Source organism: Ursus americanus, chromosome 20 (genome assembly GCF_024610735.1).
Source record: "Ursus americanus isolate L20-20 chromosome 20, mUrsAme1.1.p, whole genome shotgun sequence".
Taxonomy (NCBI): Eukaryota; Metazoa; Chordata; class Mammalia; order Carnivora; family Ursidae; genus Ursus; species Ursus americanus.
Genome location: NC_142146.1, coordinates 54,380,571 through 54,399,110, shown reverse-complemented (window position 1 = coordinate 54,399,110; position 18,540 = coordinate 54,380,571). Strand labels below are relative to the sequence as shown.

General features: G+C 38.4%; 1 protein-coding gene and 1 pseudogene across 1 annotated transcript in view; both read right to left on the bottom strand.

The window, feature by feature from the left end:
* NMD3 (NMD3 ribosome export adaptor) overlaps positions 1 to 18,540 on the bottom strand; it is a 114,579-nt gene that overhangs the window by 49,084 nt on the left and 46,955 nt on the right. The gene's annotated exons all lie outside the window — the stretch shown is intronic.
* LOC123801430 (small ribosomal subunit protein uS2 pseudogene) lies at positions 10,821 to 18,240 on the bottom strand (annotated as a pseudogene).

Below are 18,540 nucleotides of genomic sequence, written 5' to 3'. Positions count from 1 at the left end.
CATTAATAAATGCTAAATCTAGAGGGAAATTTTTTTTAGATTTATTTATTTATTTTAGAGAAAGAGAGAGCATGAACAGGAGGGGCAGAGGAAGAGGAAGAGAGAATCCCAAGCAGACCCCCCAAGCAGACCCCACGCTAAGCATGGAGCCTGATGTGGGGCTTGATCTCATGACCCTGAGATCATAACCTGGCTGAAACCAGGAGTCAGCCACTTAACTGACTGCACTACTCAGGCACCCCAAGATAGAAATTTTTGATAAAAAGGGAGTATTTGCAGGGTCTAATGACATCTTACCACTGTAGAGAGGGAAACAATTTTCCTTTTACCTTTCAGGGTTTGGTGGCTAAAATCCCTCCATAATAAAAAGCAGATTAACACAAGAAAAATAAACAGAAGTATATTAGCACATATACTTCATATATACATGGAGATATCTTAAAAAAAGAGAGAGAGAGAGACTAAAAAGATGTGACAACTAAATATAATACCTGATCCTAGATTGAATCCTGTGCTGAAGGGGAAAAAATTGCTATAAAGAACGTTATTGGGTCAATTGACAAAATTGGACTGTGGACGGTAGATTAGGAAATAGAATTATGTCAATGTTAAATATGCTGGAGTTGAAAACCGCACAGTGGTATGTCACAGATCTACCTGCTCTTAGAAATGTTATATTAAGTAAACAAGGTCCTTAGATTGAGTTGGTTTTAATACCTTAGCATTCTACATAAGCAAACCAAAACCTAAGACTATAAATACTTCAACATTAAGAAATCAAAACCAAAGGACAACCAATCACACCCAGCCAGCTAGGCTTTTCCAAATAAGGCAATTTTATTTTTATTTATTTATTTATTTATTTATTTATTTATTTATTTATTAAGATTTATTTATTTATTTATTTATTTATTTATTTATTTATTTGACAGAGACAGCCAGCCAGAGAGGGAACACAAGCAGGGGGAGTGGGAGAGGAAGAAGCAGGCTCCTAGTGGAGGAGACTGATGTGGGGCTCGATCCCATAACGCCGGGATCACGCCCTGAGCCGAAGGCAGAAGCCTAAGGATTAAGCCACCCAGGCGCCCCCAAATAAGGCAATTTTAAACGTAAGATTTAAACTTAAATAAACTTGAGTTACAGCCAATCAAATAATTTCCTTACTTTGCTTCCCCACTTTCTCTGTAAAAATCTCTCCCTGCTTCTGTCAGTGGAGCACCCCTAACCACTTCCAGGGTGGCACTGCTTGATTCTAATCAATTTTTGCTCAAATAAACTTAAAAAAATTATAGATATAACATAAAATAAATATGTTATCTTTAAACAGTTCAAATGGGGGCACCTGGGTGGCACAGTGGTTAAGCGTCTCCCTTCAGCTCAGGGCGTGATCCCAGCGTTCTGGGATCGAGTCCCACATCGGGCTCCTCCGCTATGAGCCTGCTTCTTCCTCTCCCACTCCCCCTGCTTGTGTTCCCTCTCTCGCTGGCTGTCTCTCTCTGTCGAATAAATAAATGAGATCTTTAAAAAAATAAAAAATAAAATAAAATAAACAGTTCAAATGGACTGGAGTATTTGTGTTTAGTAGGAAGAAATGATTCACAAAAAGATACGTATTCTCTGAGTTTAAATCCATATATCCATCTATCTGTCTATGTAGATAGACAGATTGTAGGGGCAGAAAATTTTATCTTCTACCTTTCTAGGTTCTTTGGCTGGTCTAATAATTAAATTGATATAAGACAGATTAACATAAGAAAATCAAACAAAAGTTTACTAACATGTATACCTCCTGTATACATGGGAGAGACCCAGAAACACTGAGTGACTCCCCCAAATGGCCAAAGGCATCACCTTAAACACCATCCTCAGCTAAAGACAAAAGAAGATGTTGGGGGTGGGGAGTCACTTGTGGGAGATTATCAGGAGGAGCACAGGAAATAAGAGTAAGGTTGTAATGTAGATGTAACTCCAGGCCTTCTTCATTGATAACAGTTTGTGGAGGTTAAGAAACCAAACAGTTTCCTCCTCTTCCTGGTACAGCCAGGAAGACACCACTACAAAAGGAGACTTTTCTTATAAATGTACATGTCTCTTACAAAAAGATTACCTCCACTGGGCTTTCAGAGTTTCTTGGGTCTGCCATTTCTTAAAAATAACCAGCTTAGGGGTGCCTGGGTGGCTCAGTTGGGTAAGCGGCCAACTCTTGATTTCAACTCAGGTCATGATCTCAGGATTGAGCCCCCCATGGATCTCTGAGCTCAGTGGGGAGTCTGCTTGAGATTCTCTCTCTTCCTCTCCCCCTCCCCTCCCTCTGCTCGAGTGCTCTCTCTCTCAAATTAGTTAATAAAATCTTAAAAAAAAAAATAAATAACCATCTTAAAATAGTGAGTATGCTAAAGAGACATATTTTAGGGTGGCATATTTTACTTCCTTCTATAAATGTAAATATAAATAAATATAAATATATATGTGTGTGTGTATATACTGGACATACATATACATGGAATGAGATGAAGATACTAATAATCCACCAGAAAGTCACAAAGATTATTTTAAATGAGAAACATTTGAGCTACAACAGGTGCACAAAAATCTTATCTGAAATTTCCTTATCTAACTAAAGCAGAGCACCCGGAATATACAGCTGCCATTAACCCCCCTTTGAGGAATTTTCCTGTTTGTGAGTAAACCAGTAATTGAGAATCCAGCTGCCATAAATTGCCCTCCAGGGGAGTTTCCAGCCAGGAAGGAGATGGCCCATTAACGTCAGGAATCTTGCATACATTTCCACTGAGGCTCTTAACTACCCACACACCCTTTTCCCCCTACTAAGCTGCTATATAAACTATCCTGAGTGCTCCCACATGTATGTAAGTAAATCTTGTCTTTTCTCCTGTGAATCTGGCCATTGTCAATTAGTTCACAGGTCCCCATGACCCCAATCTGACCTAAGTTGGTAGAGGAAAAATCCCCCTCCCCCCAAAAAAGCAAATGATAGAGCAATTGAGACAAGATGCTAATAAGTGAGTTTAGGTAGAGGGTATATGGGTGTTCTTTGTAATATTCTTGCGAATTTCTGGAAGTTTGAAATTGTATCCAAATAAAAATATAAGGAAAATACAAAACAAAAAAACAGAGCTACTTGATGAAATGTTATCTATGACAAGAGTAAATTTATTAAGTAAATTTTTATGTATCCATTCAATGTTATCATAAAGTCATCAAGCTGATGTTGTAAAAAATGTTTCATAACATGGAAGATGTTGCACAAATGTTCCTTTTTAAAAAATATTAGAGGGGTGCCCGCTGGCTCAGTCAGTGGAGCATGCAACTCTTGATCTTGGGGTCATGAGTTTGAGCCCCACGTTGGGTGTAGAGTTTACTTAAAAAAAAAAAGAGAGAGAGTAGAAATCAAAACAATCCATGCAGAATAATCCCGATTAGGTCAAACATTAGTTTATGTGTTTGCCCCAGATGTCAACTAAGGTAAGAGATACCGTGTCTGTGTTGGGGTGGGAGTGAGGGTGGAGGAGGAGGTACTACTTTTCTCCTGGTCTTCTTTGGCTCCAAACTTTTGTTTTTGATAAATTATTTGTGTATGGATGCCATATCTCCTCTTTAAAGCATGGTCCCCAATATAAGTGACATCTCCTTTTTCTTAATTTCCTTTTAAAGCATAGAATAAGATGTTTTGCATGTGTTAGGGAAATAAAAGTCCCATGAACAAAGAGACTCCTCCACATCAATGTAGAAAAGAAAGAAAATTGATTTAGTACTTGTGATACTGTGATTTACAAGAAATATATATTTGGTCATCTAAATTACCAAATATAGATTCCTTATATATATTTGGTCTTTGTCCACTGTTCTTGGCTCATACAGCTCCCCAAACCCTTGGAATTTCATAAGTGTGGAGAGTGATATATGTGTCTTTGTTATTTTAATGAGAGGACTTTTGGAAAGTACATAAGGCTGGGGGCTGGTGGCCAGCAGAGCCAATGATGTGATTTCATATTTGGAACTTTCAGCTCTATCCCAACTACTTCCTCTAGGGAGGGGAAAGGGAATAGGGGCTGGAGGTTGAATCAATCACCAATAGCCAATGATTCAATTAATCATGCCTGTCTAATAAAGCCTCTATTAAAACCCAAAAGGATGGGGTTTGGAGAGTTTCCAGGTTGGTGAACATGTGGAGATTGGTGAGGGTGGCTTGCTTGGAGAAGGCATGGCAACTCCAACTCCTTTCCCCATACCGTAACTTAGCATTTCTTCCATCTCTAGGAAATTAAAGGGAGGTCATGGGAATCTGATTTATACCTAGTTGTTCAGAAGCACAGGTAATAGTCTGGGCTTATGACTGGCTAGTATCTTAAGTGGGGGGGAAGGGTGTTATTGGTAAAGAGCAGTCTTATAGAACTGAACTCCTAGCCTGAGGAATCTGATACTATCTCAGGTAGATAGTGTCAGAATTGAGTTAAATTCTTAGGCAACCTACTGGTGTCTGAGAATTGCTTGGTGTTTGGGACATGCTTCCACTGCCAAACACAACATATTGGAATTGAGTCCAAGAACTTAATTTTCTACTCAGGAAGCCAACAGATTAGTACATGCCCATAGGTAGCCTATGTAACTATGTAGTGTAACATAGCAACAAAGTAACTATGAAGTGAGAATAAAATTTCACATAACTAACTGAATAAAGCAGAAGAAAAAATAATTAACCCCCTCTTATCTACTTGAGAGACAAATAGTTACTCAAGATAGTCTGTGAGGTTAACTCCAGAGTTGTATGTGGAACTTTCAAGGAGTATGAAGCCCAGACTTTGGAGACATCTTTGCATAGGGAAACAGGAGATGGGGCTTATCTAGCCCTGGAGAGATTTATCTATCTTTCCAAATGTTAGAGCAGGGAATCAAGTACTGTTTTGTTTCTAAAGAGACCCTTTCAAGAAGAAGGGACAGGGAACATTTTTCTTTCCCTTTACAAGCAGAGAAAAATCATTTTATTTATCCTCACACATGTGCAGCAGCTTTTGAGGCTTCTGGAATGGTGTGTCTGAAGAATGAGACTACAAGATAGTGGCACCTGACAAACAACAGAAAGTGGAACTTTAGGTGTCCTTGTTAAATTCTGTGGGCCACACCAATGGCTGCAATTTTGCCCAGAGCACCTCCATCTCCAAAGGGTCTGGCTTCCTGCCATGTTTTCATATTCCCTTTCCACACTTCCTGTTTCTCCGCTTTAGACACTTTCCTCCCCTAGATTTCCTCAGTAAACTCAATTTCCCTTGTATTATTATGCAGAGCAATTTTGTTTCCCAATCACTAACTAGGCTCTGGCGCATCAAAGACATTTCCACTCCCAAATGCCTTAACAAGAGTGTGTGTTGACTCCAGAACGCACTACCTGCAGAGTAAAATGGGCAGAAGCTTTGCAATTTCAGTCTTTTCCCTTCTTCCTTTCTCACCAGTGTCTGAAGGAAGAGAGAAGATACATTGTTAAACTCCTAATAGGGATTATGCTATTATAGGGGCCAAGGACAAAATTGCTCCACGACAGGCCATTTTGGATGTAGATTATTTTGAATTGAAAACAATCAAGGCCCAAAAGGCTCAAGAAAAAACTCTGACCTCCCTTCCAACTGCCTGGAAAGAATAGAGGACTTGCTCCAGGAAGAGAGCCATCACCACAGATAACTATACTATAATATGAATTAGGGATTGAAGAGAAGAAGTTTAACAAAGTATATTTGTTAAAATTCCTATGTTCCATTATTTCTGCATGGGCCAGCAAACATTCATTTACCATTTACCCTTTTTCATCTTTCAGTGAATTGTATTCTTTCCCTTTGAAGTCCCGGATTCCTACCCTCTTCTCCTTAGTTGAGAATGACATATATACCTCATTTCGCCTGTCTTTGGAATTTCATATCTGTGAGGATTCCCCTCATGTACAAAATGAAATTTTATTTTCTCCTGCTAATCTGCCTCATGTTAATTTAATTCTTAGTCCAGTTAGAAGAACCTTTTTAAAAAAGATTTTATTTTTAGGTAATCTCTGCACCCAATGTGGGGCTCGAACTCACAACCCTGAACTCAAGAGTCACATGCTCTCCACCAACAGAGTCAGGCCAGTGCCCCTGGTTAGAAGAATCTTGAACAGTGGAAAATCCCTTCCTCCCCAACACAGCCCTTAACCTCCCTCAGAAGGCAGAAATGTCTATACTTGGATTTAGTTTTAAATTATTATTTTTCTTTGATTTTTCATATTTCTTTGTTCTCAGATATATATTTTTAGTCATGTCTTACCTAAAAATTGAGATATATCTTTTATTTGCCATCAAGTGATGAGATACTGCTTTTATATAAATTAGCAAAGATTTTTGGTTTTGTATGACCAGAGGGGTTAAAAAATATGTTGTCAATGCCCAGCCGGAAAATAAAGGGGACTGATAACTGTATCCAAGTGTCAATTTTAACCTCAGTTGGACTCCTAATGCTCTTAAATTGTCTTCAAAAATCATGTATCCAAAGAGCATAGCAAAAGAGCTCTAGAAAGTATAAATCATGTAAAGTAAGTAGTAGCCACTGAGGAATGACCACATATAGATAAAGCTGTCTTTCTTATTGTCACTAATATAAGTGCGAAATAACTGCCTGTCACATGCCAAGAAGTGCTGTCAAAAGATTAGAGAAATTATCAGAGTTTTGGAATAGATCATAGAATTTTCAAGGCTAGAGGAGGCTGGTGTGACTCATCCATGCTTCATGAAGGACTCACGGCAAGATGTTGACCATCAATCTGTCAAAAACCTCATGCTGACTTTTAGGAGAGCTATTTATCTTGCTTCAAAATAGAATTCAGTTAAGGAAAGCAACAAAGCCTATGAGTTTAACCAAATAGGTAACATAGTCAAAACCCTGAAATTCAGGAGCACATGGTGCAGACATTACCATATCTCCATGATGATCTGCTGAGAATCTGCACACTGAAAATGTGGGAAAGTCATCTGGACTCAGATGTCCATTACAATACGGAAGAGGAAGAGAAAAGAGGTAATTATGCAGATGAATTGTATTAATTGCTCAGGCTGCCACAACAAACCTAGCACAAAAGTACAAAGGGCTAAGTATTTCCTTGGGTCTTTATTTTGTTACGAAAGCTTCCATGCTACATAAAACTTACATTAAATAGATTTGTATGCTTTTCTCCTATTAAAAAAAAATTTTTTTTCCGGGGCACCTGGGTGGCTCATTCGGTTAAGCAACAGACTCTTGATTTTAGCTCAAGTCAAGATCTCAGGGTCAAGAGATTGAGCCCTGTGGGGCTCCGTTCTCAGCAGGGAGTCTGCTTGGGATTCCCTATCTCTCCCTCTGCCCCTGCCCCTGCTCATGTGTGCTCTCTCTCTATCTTTCTAAAATAAATAAATAAATCTTTAAAAATAAGATAAATAAAAATAAAAAAGTAAGAAAAAAAAGTTCCCTCGTCCAATCCCACAGAACTGAATTGCTTGTTGCCCCAACTAGGCTCTATCAATTTCGTAAATGTATAGACCCTGTAGGTTATCTACCTGCTTTCCAACCCTCCTCACCCTTTCTAGAAGAGTCTGTTTCCTATGAAAAAGACTGAAAATGGCAAACTATCATTGCCTTAACTCTGCTGCACTTAGGACAGGGGCATGTGACCCCATTCTGGTCCCATTCCTCTGAAAAGTGCTAATTTTTGTTGTTTTAGTGGGCAGCTTACTTGGGTGGAATCAAACATCAAACTTTGTCTTTCCCACAGTGGGTGTACATCTGAAATCATTATTCAGTTTTTTTTAGCCTTACCTGGGCTGCTTAGAGCCTTGCCCATGTATGCACGGTTTAGGGCCCAACCAGAAATTTGAGCAGAGCTCATATGCAGAATTTGAGGTTCCCCTCTCAGGCTCTCTCCTTTTCTCCCCTTTATTCACCTGCTGTTGTGGTCCCTCTGAATTTTGTCCTCTGGTTCTTGAAGCCAATAAAATTGTGGATTTCCATGCACAGGGGTTTTAGCTACCCCTCCTAGGGCTTGTCCTCAAACTAAAAGTCTTTGAAAATGGAGAAACTCACCCAGTGCAATTTTCTTCTTCCAACTGTTGACCCAATTTCTACCTGCTTTTAGTCTTCAATGCCTCTAGGTAGTTGTTTATTTTTGCCCAGAATTTGCAGGTATTGTATGCAGGAGGATTGGACTGGGAGAAGCTAGTTCACACCTACTTCATAATTCTCATTCAGAAGACAAAAGAAATATGACAATGGACACACAATTTTCAGGCATTCAACCTTACTAAATGCATAATAAAAAGAGGATCAAAATCTGTATAGAAATTGCTTAATCTTGGGGCGCCTGGGTGGCACAGCGGTTAAGCGTCTGCCTTCGGCTCAGGGGGTGATCCCGGCATTATGGGATCGAGCCCCACATCAGGCTCCTCCGCTATGAGCCTGCTTCTTCCTCTCCCACTCCCCCTGCTTGTGTTCCCTCTCTCGCGGGCTGTCTCTATCTCTGTCGAATAAATAAATAAAATCTTTAAAAAAAAAAAAGAAATTGCTTAATCTTGCTTTTTACAAAATATCCCCATTCTTTACAGAATTACTAATATTAAATGTGTTCATTTTTACTGATAGGCTAATGAAAAATGTCCATTGTCTACTATATGTAAAACAGATAAAACTATTGATTTTTCTTATATAGAAAAGTAAATATTGTTAGTAATCAATTGTCTTCCACCTGGATTGACTTCACTAATTTAGGGTCTTGCTCAACATTTTATCATCAATAGCAGTCTGGGAAAGTATGACCACTTAGTAAGTTTGTAAAATAAACTTTATACAGTGAGTATTGTCTACCATCGATGGAGCCACTCCCTTTGCGATTTAATTGGGAAAGTTTAGTTTCCAGATCAAAATTTAGGATGCAATAAATCTTACCCAACAGACCTTTCAGAAAAACAAAGTATTCTATATTATTCTTTTCAGTTGCCAGAAATCAATAGGTCCAAAATAGTAGCTATAAGAAGAACAACACATATGGTAGAAATAGCAGAATGTGAACCACCCTGGAAGAGGCTAAAGGTGTCATCTCCTCGCATTTTCCAGCAATTCAAAACGTAGTTCCTGCCATGTAATTATGCATTAATAATATTCCTGAGATTATGACAATAGATTCACATTTTACGTAAGCTTTCATGCTGAATAAAGGAACAAACACTGTGAAAGTGAAAAGAGTAAAGGTCAAAAGCAGAGCACATTTATTTTGGACCCTGCAGGTTGCTGACATCCCTAAGGTGATGGTGATAGAACCAACCCCAGCTTTGCTGGCCCTTGTGATGATGGATCAGTGCTATCCAACTGACAGATGACCTTTTCTACACTGGCTTCCATTTATTGTTTTTGCAGCTGGTTAAACAGCAGTGTTGTAACATAGGCCACTGTGAATCGGCAGGAAAGTGATTATAGGCGTGGGGGAAATGTCTTTTTTGGAAATTAAAACTAGTTTGTCTGTATGAATGAGAACGCTTGATGAGAAGACTTTAAACACTATATTTGTCTGATGATGCACTGCCAGAGCTGGCCTATTTATAGAAAACATGCCTTATTTATCTAACACCTGGAAATATGCAAAACACAAGCCTCTGAAACTTTCTTCCAGTACAAACAGGTTCTGCCCACAAAATAATAACTTTGCAGTCTATACACTCAGCTTCTCTCTCATCTCTTGGTATCTGGGAAATGACTGCAGTTCACAGATATATTTTATCCAATCTGCACATGTTTAAAACAAATGAAATAATATTTTAAAATATAGAGAGCTTTCTCTGAAAAAATTTTTAAAACACATAAATTCAAACCCAGATTTCCATGTTCTCTTGAACCTAGAAGAATCTGGCAACCCAGCATTCAAATTCCTGCATGAGCACATTGAGGTTAGCGGAGTATTTGCAGCGCCTGGAGGACCTGTGCTCCCCATTGGGCTCACTCCATTCGTTTTCCTGACCTGCTCAGCCCCCAGGGGATTGAATTTGAGATCTAGGCCTTAAGCAATTAAAATACTATCTTGTAAACATTATTCACCAGCGGATGTAAAGATGAAATTGTTATTGATAAGGCCCAATAGTCTTTGAGAAACAGTCCCAAATATAGGAGATTATAGAGTAACCACTCTTTAATCAAACCCCTACAGAGAATATGTAGGCTTTGCTGAAGTGACTTTCTAGCATACCAGCCAGAAACTATTTTTTTAGTTCATCTATATACAGGTTTTTTAAAGAACAGGATTACTTTTTCAGTGTAATTTATTTTTATTGTAAGATCTAGGAATTCACTGTTTTTGCCAATCATATATTTCCAACATGAAGTTAAAGTAGAAATGTCTGTACCTTCTAATTTAAGAGTGGTGAAAGAATTTGGAGAAATGTAAAACAAGAACTGAAAGTTATCAGAACATCAAAAAATTGAGCTTGTCAAGAGAATAGGTATAATCAATATGAAAGAAGTAAATTCCTGACCAAAGTTCTCATAGACCAACCCAATGATGATAATCTGTATTATTCACTTGCTCTCATTTAGTCATCAAGACAATCTTATGATATAGATTGTATTTGTTATCTATTACCACATAAAAAATTACCCCAAAACTTAGAAGTTTAAAACAACAAACATTTGCTGTTTGGCCAACTCCAAATAAGACTTGGGAAAATCTATAACAACCAAACTAAAATATTGACATGTACAGTCCCTTCCATTTGTTCAGACGGTGGCTTGTTCAAACATCCTCTTTAATACACACACTCCTGAAAAAAAAAGACATGTAAGAAAAGTTTTCGAAATGTAACATCATACCACAACGAGGAATGTTCCCCCACCCACCACAAGCCTGTTCTCCAAATGGGTCCTCATCGTTGGCAGGCTGAGATAGTCACTGTTTCCTTCGCTTTCCTTCTTTTCCTTGCTTTACTTTGTTTCTCTATTTCCCTCATTCCCTTTTCGAACAAAGCTAATTTTAAAATATTGCTTGAATTTTATGAACCCAATTTTGCTCTCGGGATATTCCACACGAATTAAGAAAATAAAATGTATCCTATTTTTATAGCCACATTTTGGAGGAAATTAAAACCACGCTATAACAACACACACACACACACACACACACACACACACACACACACAAAACCCCTGATAAATTGCTATTATAGGCTCTTCTATAATGCAAATTAAATAGTTGACTGCAGTACACATAGAACATCTGCTAAACCAAATTAAAATGAATGAGGAACGAAATTAGAATTGCTTTTTCCATCTAATCATAAAGAAGATGAAACATATTATGAGCCAGATATTCTCAATGTTTTAAGGCATTGCCTATTAGTAAGCTTAGTACAGTAAATTGAAGCAATAACTAAGCAGTGTCCTGGGGACCCGAAAGAGTTAATGACTGTGGCTGCCTCAGTGCTTACTTCACAGCTGGGTAAAGTTACCAGGCAACTCTAATTCAGTAATAACAACAGGTACAGATTTGTTCTCAATCCCAGACTGATGTTGGCCATAGTCCTTTTTCTGGAGTGGAACTATTTCATGCTTTCTTGCTTTAATTACCTGTTATCAAATTTATTATCTCAATACGCATTTATTATACAGTAGACAATGGAAAACTATAGAAGACAGAAAATAATTTTTACAGACATCTCATTCTCAAAAATTTGAAAAGGGTAATTTGAATGCCTGGCAGAAAGAGACAAAAGATAATGCCTATTTCTCTATGGAGAACAGGCCATTGTGTTTCTCTCTCCCCTTCTGAGGCTCGCCCCACTGGCTCATGTAATTATCATTGAAGATGACAAGATTTGCTTGATCTTGGTGACTTGACTTTCCTCTTAAACTTTTTCTCACCATCAAAGAAGAAACCGTGTCCTGGTCTTTTCAGCAGCACATATATCAAAATTGGAGCAAATCTCCAACTCAAAACGACATGAAAACTATTAAAGTACCCCACATTTTTTACATTGCTAAAAAATTAAATGAATGGTCCGTGGCATTTTCACTTGTGTGTAACAGGACACTTAAGAAACGTTAAAACAAATCATGGTGTCATTATTTTTTGATTCTTCAAAGGAGCTATGAAAGATCCAGCTAGCTTTCTGCTCTAGCATCTCTAGGGTGTAGCTCTTATACCAAGAAAGCTCTTCTCCTTCCACCGCGCATCTATATTCTAGAAAGAAATAATGAGGAAGAAAAAGACAAAAGATATGCACCAGCTTAGTCAGACCCCTTTCAGAGAGCTTTCCTAAATATCCCACATGGTAGACTTACCCAGTATCTCCTTGGCCCGAACTGTGTCCTAGGTCATTCATCCACCCCTTGCTTCAAGACAACCCAGTAAATCAAGTATTTAAGCTATATATATTTTCATCAAAACTAAAATAGAGTTCTGTTAGTGAGGAAGAAGAGAAAAACTTACATCAGGCAGGCAACTGCCATTGTTTGCTAGATGGCGTGAAAGGAAGATGTGAGGCTATCACAATGAGTGCAGAGGAGAAGGGCAAAGAAATTAAAACAATTTCAGAGAACAAAATAAAATGAAGAACAAACATGACTTGTCCAATAATTGATGTTCCTGTGGGGAGCTCGCAATAGCAGTTAGTGTATATTTAGTGCTTAATTACTATAGATGCTTTCCATATAGTAACTCATTTAATTTTCACAATCCTTTGGGATAGATGTTGACTGTTTGCTTGTTTACTGAAACTGCTTGTTTTCCATTAACCTTATTTCCGTTTTGTTTGCCTTTGTGGAAGAGCAGCTTAAGACCACTCAGTGGTTGTTCCTATTCATTCAGTGGCCTGAGCAGTGGGAGCTGCAGACCAGTCTTCCACGGCCGGCTGGGCTCTCTAGTCTTCGGTAGGGAACTGCTGAATAGGCACAGAAGACACCTTCATGCCTTTGGACAAGTCCACAATTCAGGCTGAGTAGCAGTGAACTCAGGAGCTGGAGCAGGCCATTCACCCTGAAATTCCTCCTGGGTCACGGCCTTTTCAGTAGCGGCCTGCTCTTCCTTTTCGGTCTCTTCAGGCTCTCTGTAGAAGGAGAGATCAGGCGTGGCCTCCTGTGGGGTTCACGGGAGATGGTGCCACACGTGTGCAGAACTCCCCAGGCCAGCACCCACCGCCTCCGACCCGCTGCGTGAGCTCCCGTGCTGTCGTGTGGGATGGCAGTGTCCACACAGTGCAGAGGAGAGTCTGGGGTACACGGAGCGATGGCAGGCGGGTTAACGTAAGACATCTCTGCCAGAGGCTGGTGGGCAGCCCTGGGACCAGTAACATGCTGAAGACACCGAGAATGCTGCCTGGATCTGATTAGTGAAGGTTCCAGAATGAAGCAGCCAGCAATCGGAGTGGCTCCACTGGCAGCAGCCAACGTCAGCACAGCCCAAGGGCCGGTGTTCCTGGAGGATATGACGCTCACACCACTGGGGTTTTCCATGGCAACAATGGCATGAGCTGCCAGCAGACACTCCTTCCAGGTTCTCTTCAGATATATGATGTAGACGCCATACTTTTCCTTTTGCAGAGGAACTGTTGATTTGGAAGTCAAGGTTGGTGCCACTTAAATGGGTTCCTGCTGCAAGGAATTTAAGGATATCCTCCTCCTTCATTTGCAGGATATTGGGGCTCTGGACATTGTGAAAGTTTCTCTTTAGGTTACAGTGGGAACACAGAACAAAACCCTGTGATTCCCTCCCTGGGTAGTGGGAAAAGGTGTTTCATCACCATTTTAGAGATGAGAAAATAGAGGCACGAAAAGAAACTATTTGCTCATGATAAATAGAAAATAAATCAAAGAGTCAAGACTCAAATGTAGCATCTACAGTCTTAGCACCTATGCGCCAGTGCCTTCCATTAGGGTAACCGAGGTTACTGGGTTTAGCACAGACAGTCCTGAGTTCCAGTACAACCATCAGTCCCATGCACACTGGGATGGTTGGTTACCCCATCTCCCGGAGTTAATCCTGTTATCTTTCATAGCAGGAACATTTTCTTTTTCTTTTCTTTTTTTAACAACAATATCTCTTATTGGCAATAACGGACTTGAACTGATCAATTAACCATAATGTACAAAGAATTTTTGGAAAAATGCATTCATTTTCTCATAATAAATACATCCAAATTCCAGTTTTTTAAAAAACTAGGATGGTGGAAAAGAGTAAATTGGGCTCAAAACCAAATGATTAAATCAAAGAGAGAAATATTTTCAGATTCCTCTCAGGGAGTCATGTAATCGGCACCATTTCTTCTCAAGGTCTCTCAACATTTTCAATGCTAAAATCAACACATAATTTGAAAGAACACTAAAAGCATAATGATTACAAATCCTTAATGGTTTTCATAATCTTTTGTCTTAATCTTGGAAGATAAGAGACACAATATATCTGAATGGTGAGGAAATGTTTATCCAAAGTTGACAATTCTTTATGCTTCACTTAATTTATTTTTCCTTCTTAATAAATATGAGTTTTCTTATGGTCACAGAAAAGGCAATTTAGAAGTTACTTTGGTTTTAAAATTGAATAATCAATTTATTAATTTACAGATTCTAATTTCATTCTTCCTTAAGCATTTAACTTCAGCTTACAAATTTCGTTATTCCATTATAAGTCTAGCAGACTTGAATTGTCACTTTTAATGGCCTTCAATTAATATTTGGTTACATTCTCAAATGTAGTTAATTAAATTCTTTTAAACGTTTTAAACAGGGTTTATAAATTTAATATATTGACTTTCTTTTAAGTCGTTCAATTGTCTAAATAACAAACCTTCCCAAGTAATTAAATCATTCCTATGAACTAAATTAGTTAAAATTTAAAATATGGTGAAACTTAACACCTACTAAATGTTTTAATACTATATATAAACAGTAACATTTCTCTTAAATTCATAAATCTAAACCAATTACTCAATTCTACATTTTAAATTGGAATCACATGTCTATGTTAGTCTAATAAGTATAATATTTATTATTATTACAACCTATAATGCTAAATATGCACAGATTCTTTAGGAAAAGAAAATATTAATATGACATATTTTGATCTCAACTATTTCTGTTATTAATTCTATAACTCTTATGGGTATTAAAAATGATATCTGGTTTGAATTTGGGGTATTTCTCTCTGGTTTTCTATAACAATTGTAGTCATTACTTTCAAAGACATTCTACCAGTTCCTCTGTTTAATTCAACTAAAATTAAACACTTTTTAAAAAAAGATTTTTTATTATTCATTAGGGAGAGAGAGAGCTCAAGCAAGAGCTCTAGGGGGGAGGGAGAGGTAGAAGCAGACTTCCCGATGAGAAGGGATCCCGATGTGGGGCTCAATCCAGGACCCCCAGGATCATGACCTGAGCTGAATGCAGACGCTTAACCAACTGAGCCACCCAAGTAAACCCAAATTGAACACTTTTTAATAGCTTCTGATTTTGTAAGTTTCTCTCTCTCTCACTCTCCCATGTGAGTAGGTGTGTATATTTGCATATGTCTTTGTGATTGTGTGTTGTGTGTGTTTGTGTGTGTATTTGTGTGTATGTGTATTTGTGTCTATATTTCTGTGTATTTGTATGCATGTGCATGTGTGTGAATGTGTATACACATGTACATGGAGGTGGTAGTGGAAGAGAATGACTCCCAGTATTTTCAGAGAGAGCTGATAAGAATACAAACCAATAATAATAATACTGGTTATTTCAAAATAGTGGGACTTAGGGACATTTGCTGCTTTTTACTTAAAGTTTTCTTTATTGCTTGAATAAGCATGTGTCACCTTTAAAAGAAAAGAGAAAATTTCTTTATTTTATATATTTAAGGTTTTGTTTCTTTTTATTTTTCTTTTGTTTTTTTTGTGGGTTTTTTTGGAGAGAGAGAGAGAAAAAGGAGAGAGAGAGCACGTGCACACAAGCAGGGGAGGGGCAGATGGAAAGGGAGAGAGAGAGAATCTTTTTTTTTTTTTAACATGATTTTTTATTATATTATGTTAGTCACCATACAGTACATCCCCGGTTTTCGATGGAGAGAGAGAATCTTAAGCAGGCTCCATGCTCAGCAGAGAGCCCAATGTGGGGCTTGATCTCATGACCCTGAGGTCATGTTCTGAGCCAAAATCAAGTCGGACACTTTACCCCCTGAGCCACCCAGGCACCCCAAGATTTTATTTTTAAATAAATTCTACACCCAATGTGAGGCTTGAACTCATAGCCCTGAGATCAAGAGTTGCATGCTGTACTGACTGAGCCAGGCAGGCACCCTGTCTTCTCTTTAAAATATTTTTTAAAAGGATAATTCCTTTTGTACCAACATGGAAAGATATCTAGACCATATTCTTAAGTCAAAAAAATGAGGTTCAGAGTAAGACATATAGTATTATCCCATTTTTGGAAAAAAACTGGAATAAAACTTTAATGTGGTATGCATATCGATGGGTCTCAAAAATACACAGTATCTCTGGGGTGGGTCTGGAATTGGGGGCTGGAAGTATGTGATATGTAGCTACCTAGAACAGGAGCATTAACCTCAACAAGACGGGAGTTTATTTTGGTCACATAAATCCAGGCTCTAGGCTCTTTCCAGGTTTGGTCCCACCATCTTTCAGGTGTGTCTCCTCTATTCACAGTCACAAGATTGTTGTTGCACCTTTAGGCATTACCTCCAAATTCTAGTCATGAAGAAGATAAAGAGGAAAAAAAATGTGTTCCAGATGAGTTATGTCTTTCTCAGGGAAAAAAACAGCTCTCCCAGCAGTCACGCCCGGTTAGCTTGTATCTCATTGGCAGACTATGCCATATGCCCACATAGCTGCGGGAAACCCGCAAACCTAGCTTGTCAGTGGGCACATCAATACCTCAAACAGAACAGAATTGTTTAACATTAAGGGAGAAAAGATAGTATCTCTATATACTCCTATACTATTTCCATCTTTATGATAAAAATGTACTTAAGGAGGGTGTGTGTGGATTTTTAATTTATAAAGAATTTATGTAGACAATGAGTGGAGGAAGCCCATTCCAGATAGAGAAACTCATCTGATTTAAAATATCTAAATATGTGGAAAATATTTCTAGTATAGTTGTATGTGATTGTATATACTTTTCATTAAACAGATGAATTGCTAAAACGATCTAAACTGTTACAATGAATTTCTTATGCAACATAATGCACCCTGTTCAAGATAACAACGTTTGGAATAAACTAAGAGCTGGAACACAGATAATGCTTCATGTGGGTTAAACACTGTTTGATTGTTATTATGGAATTCACTCACACCCAGGCAGGCAGTTGGGAAACTAGCTGGAGAGAATCATGCACCAGCCCAAGAGGGAAAAAAATCCATTATTTGCACTTCATACTCAAAATACTTAAAAAACACATTTATTTGTAAAGCCAAATAATAACATTAGATCAAAGCTTGGAAACAGCAAAAACTTACCCTCAATTACTCTACAACTATTTTTAAATTTTTTAAAAAGTGAACATTATAAAAATTTTATTGATTTATTTTAAAGTAGTTCTACTTTAAATGTGGGGCTCAAACTCACGACCCCGAGATCAAGAGTCACCACCCTCCTCCAACTGATTCAGCCAGGCGCCCTACCATTTTTGAATTTAAAAGATTTTCGTCCTTCCATTCCCTATCCTTCTGTATACGTGTTTTACCTGTCTGTAATTCCAAACGACTTTCTACTTTGTAAACTGGAAACCAATTATTACAGAGAAGAATTAATGCAAACGTTTTCTTATTTGCATAAACAAATAAAGAGACTCAAAGCAGTGAGGTCTACAAGAGTAAATAGTGCGATATGTTATCTTCTCTGCACTTTGTTTTCCAAAGGTCTGTGTTTGAGAGTAGGTGACAGGTGCTCAATCAGCGGCACATATACTAAAATTGGAGGGGGAGTAGGTGACAGGGCTTTTTGTATTCTTAAAAACTATTGTCTTTTTGAGAAAGAGCGAGACCCACGCATTGGAAGGGGAGGTTTCAGAAGGCGAAGCTCTGGAAATACGTTGTGTGCTCTGGTTGGAGGAAGCAGCTGCCTGAGGAGAAACAGGAGCAGCTCGGGGTGAGCCGCAGAGCCCAGAGCTGACAGGATGAAGAGGCACTGAGGGTATGAAGGGTGAGTCAGAAGCCTGGGCTGCGGCAAATTCAGAGGATGTGGGGACAAGGCAAGTTTTCTCATCTTGAGTATTGACTTCTGGAGGGAAGTCGTTCCCTCTGACCCTTGTGTGTTTGGCAAAAAGTAATGAACCCTAGAGAATGGCACAAAGTAAGCAAGAAGATAGAGAAAAAGTTCTATGACTGCAGTAAAACTTTTATGGGTCTAGAGGTAAAAATTAAATTAAGTTAGACTAAATTTAATTAATTAAGTGGCATTGCAAAGCCTCCTCAACAATGTTAGTCCTTTCTGCCCCACTGGCTTTGTAGGCCCCTTGGTGCCTGTACTGTGTTTTGCATTTGTTAAGTGTTCACTAAGAACATA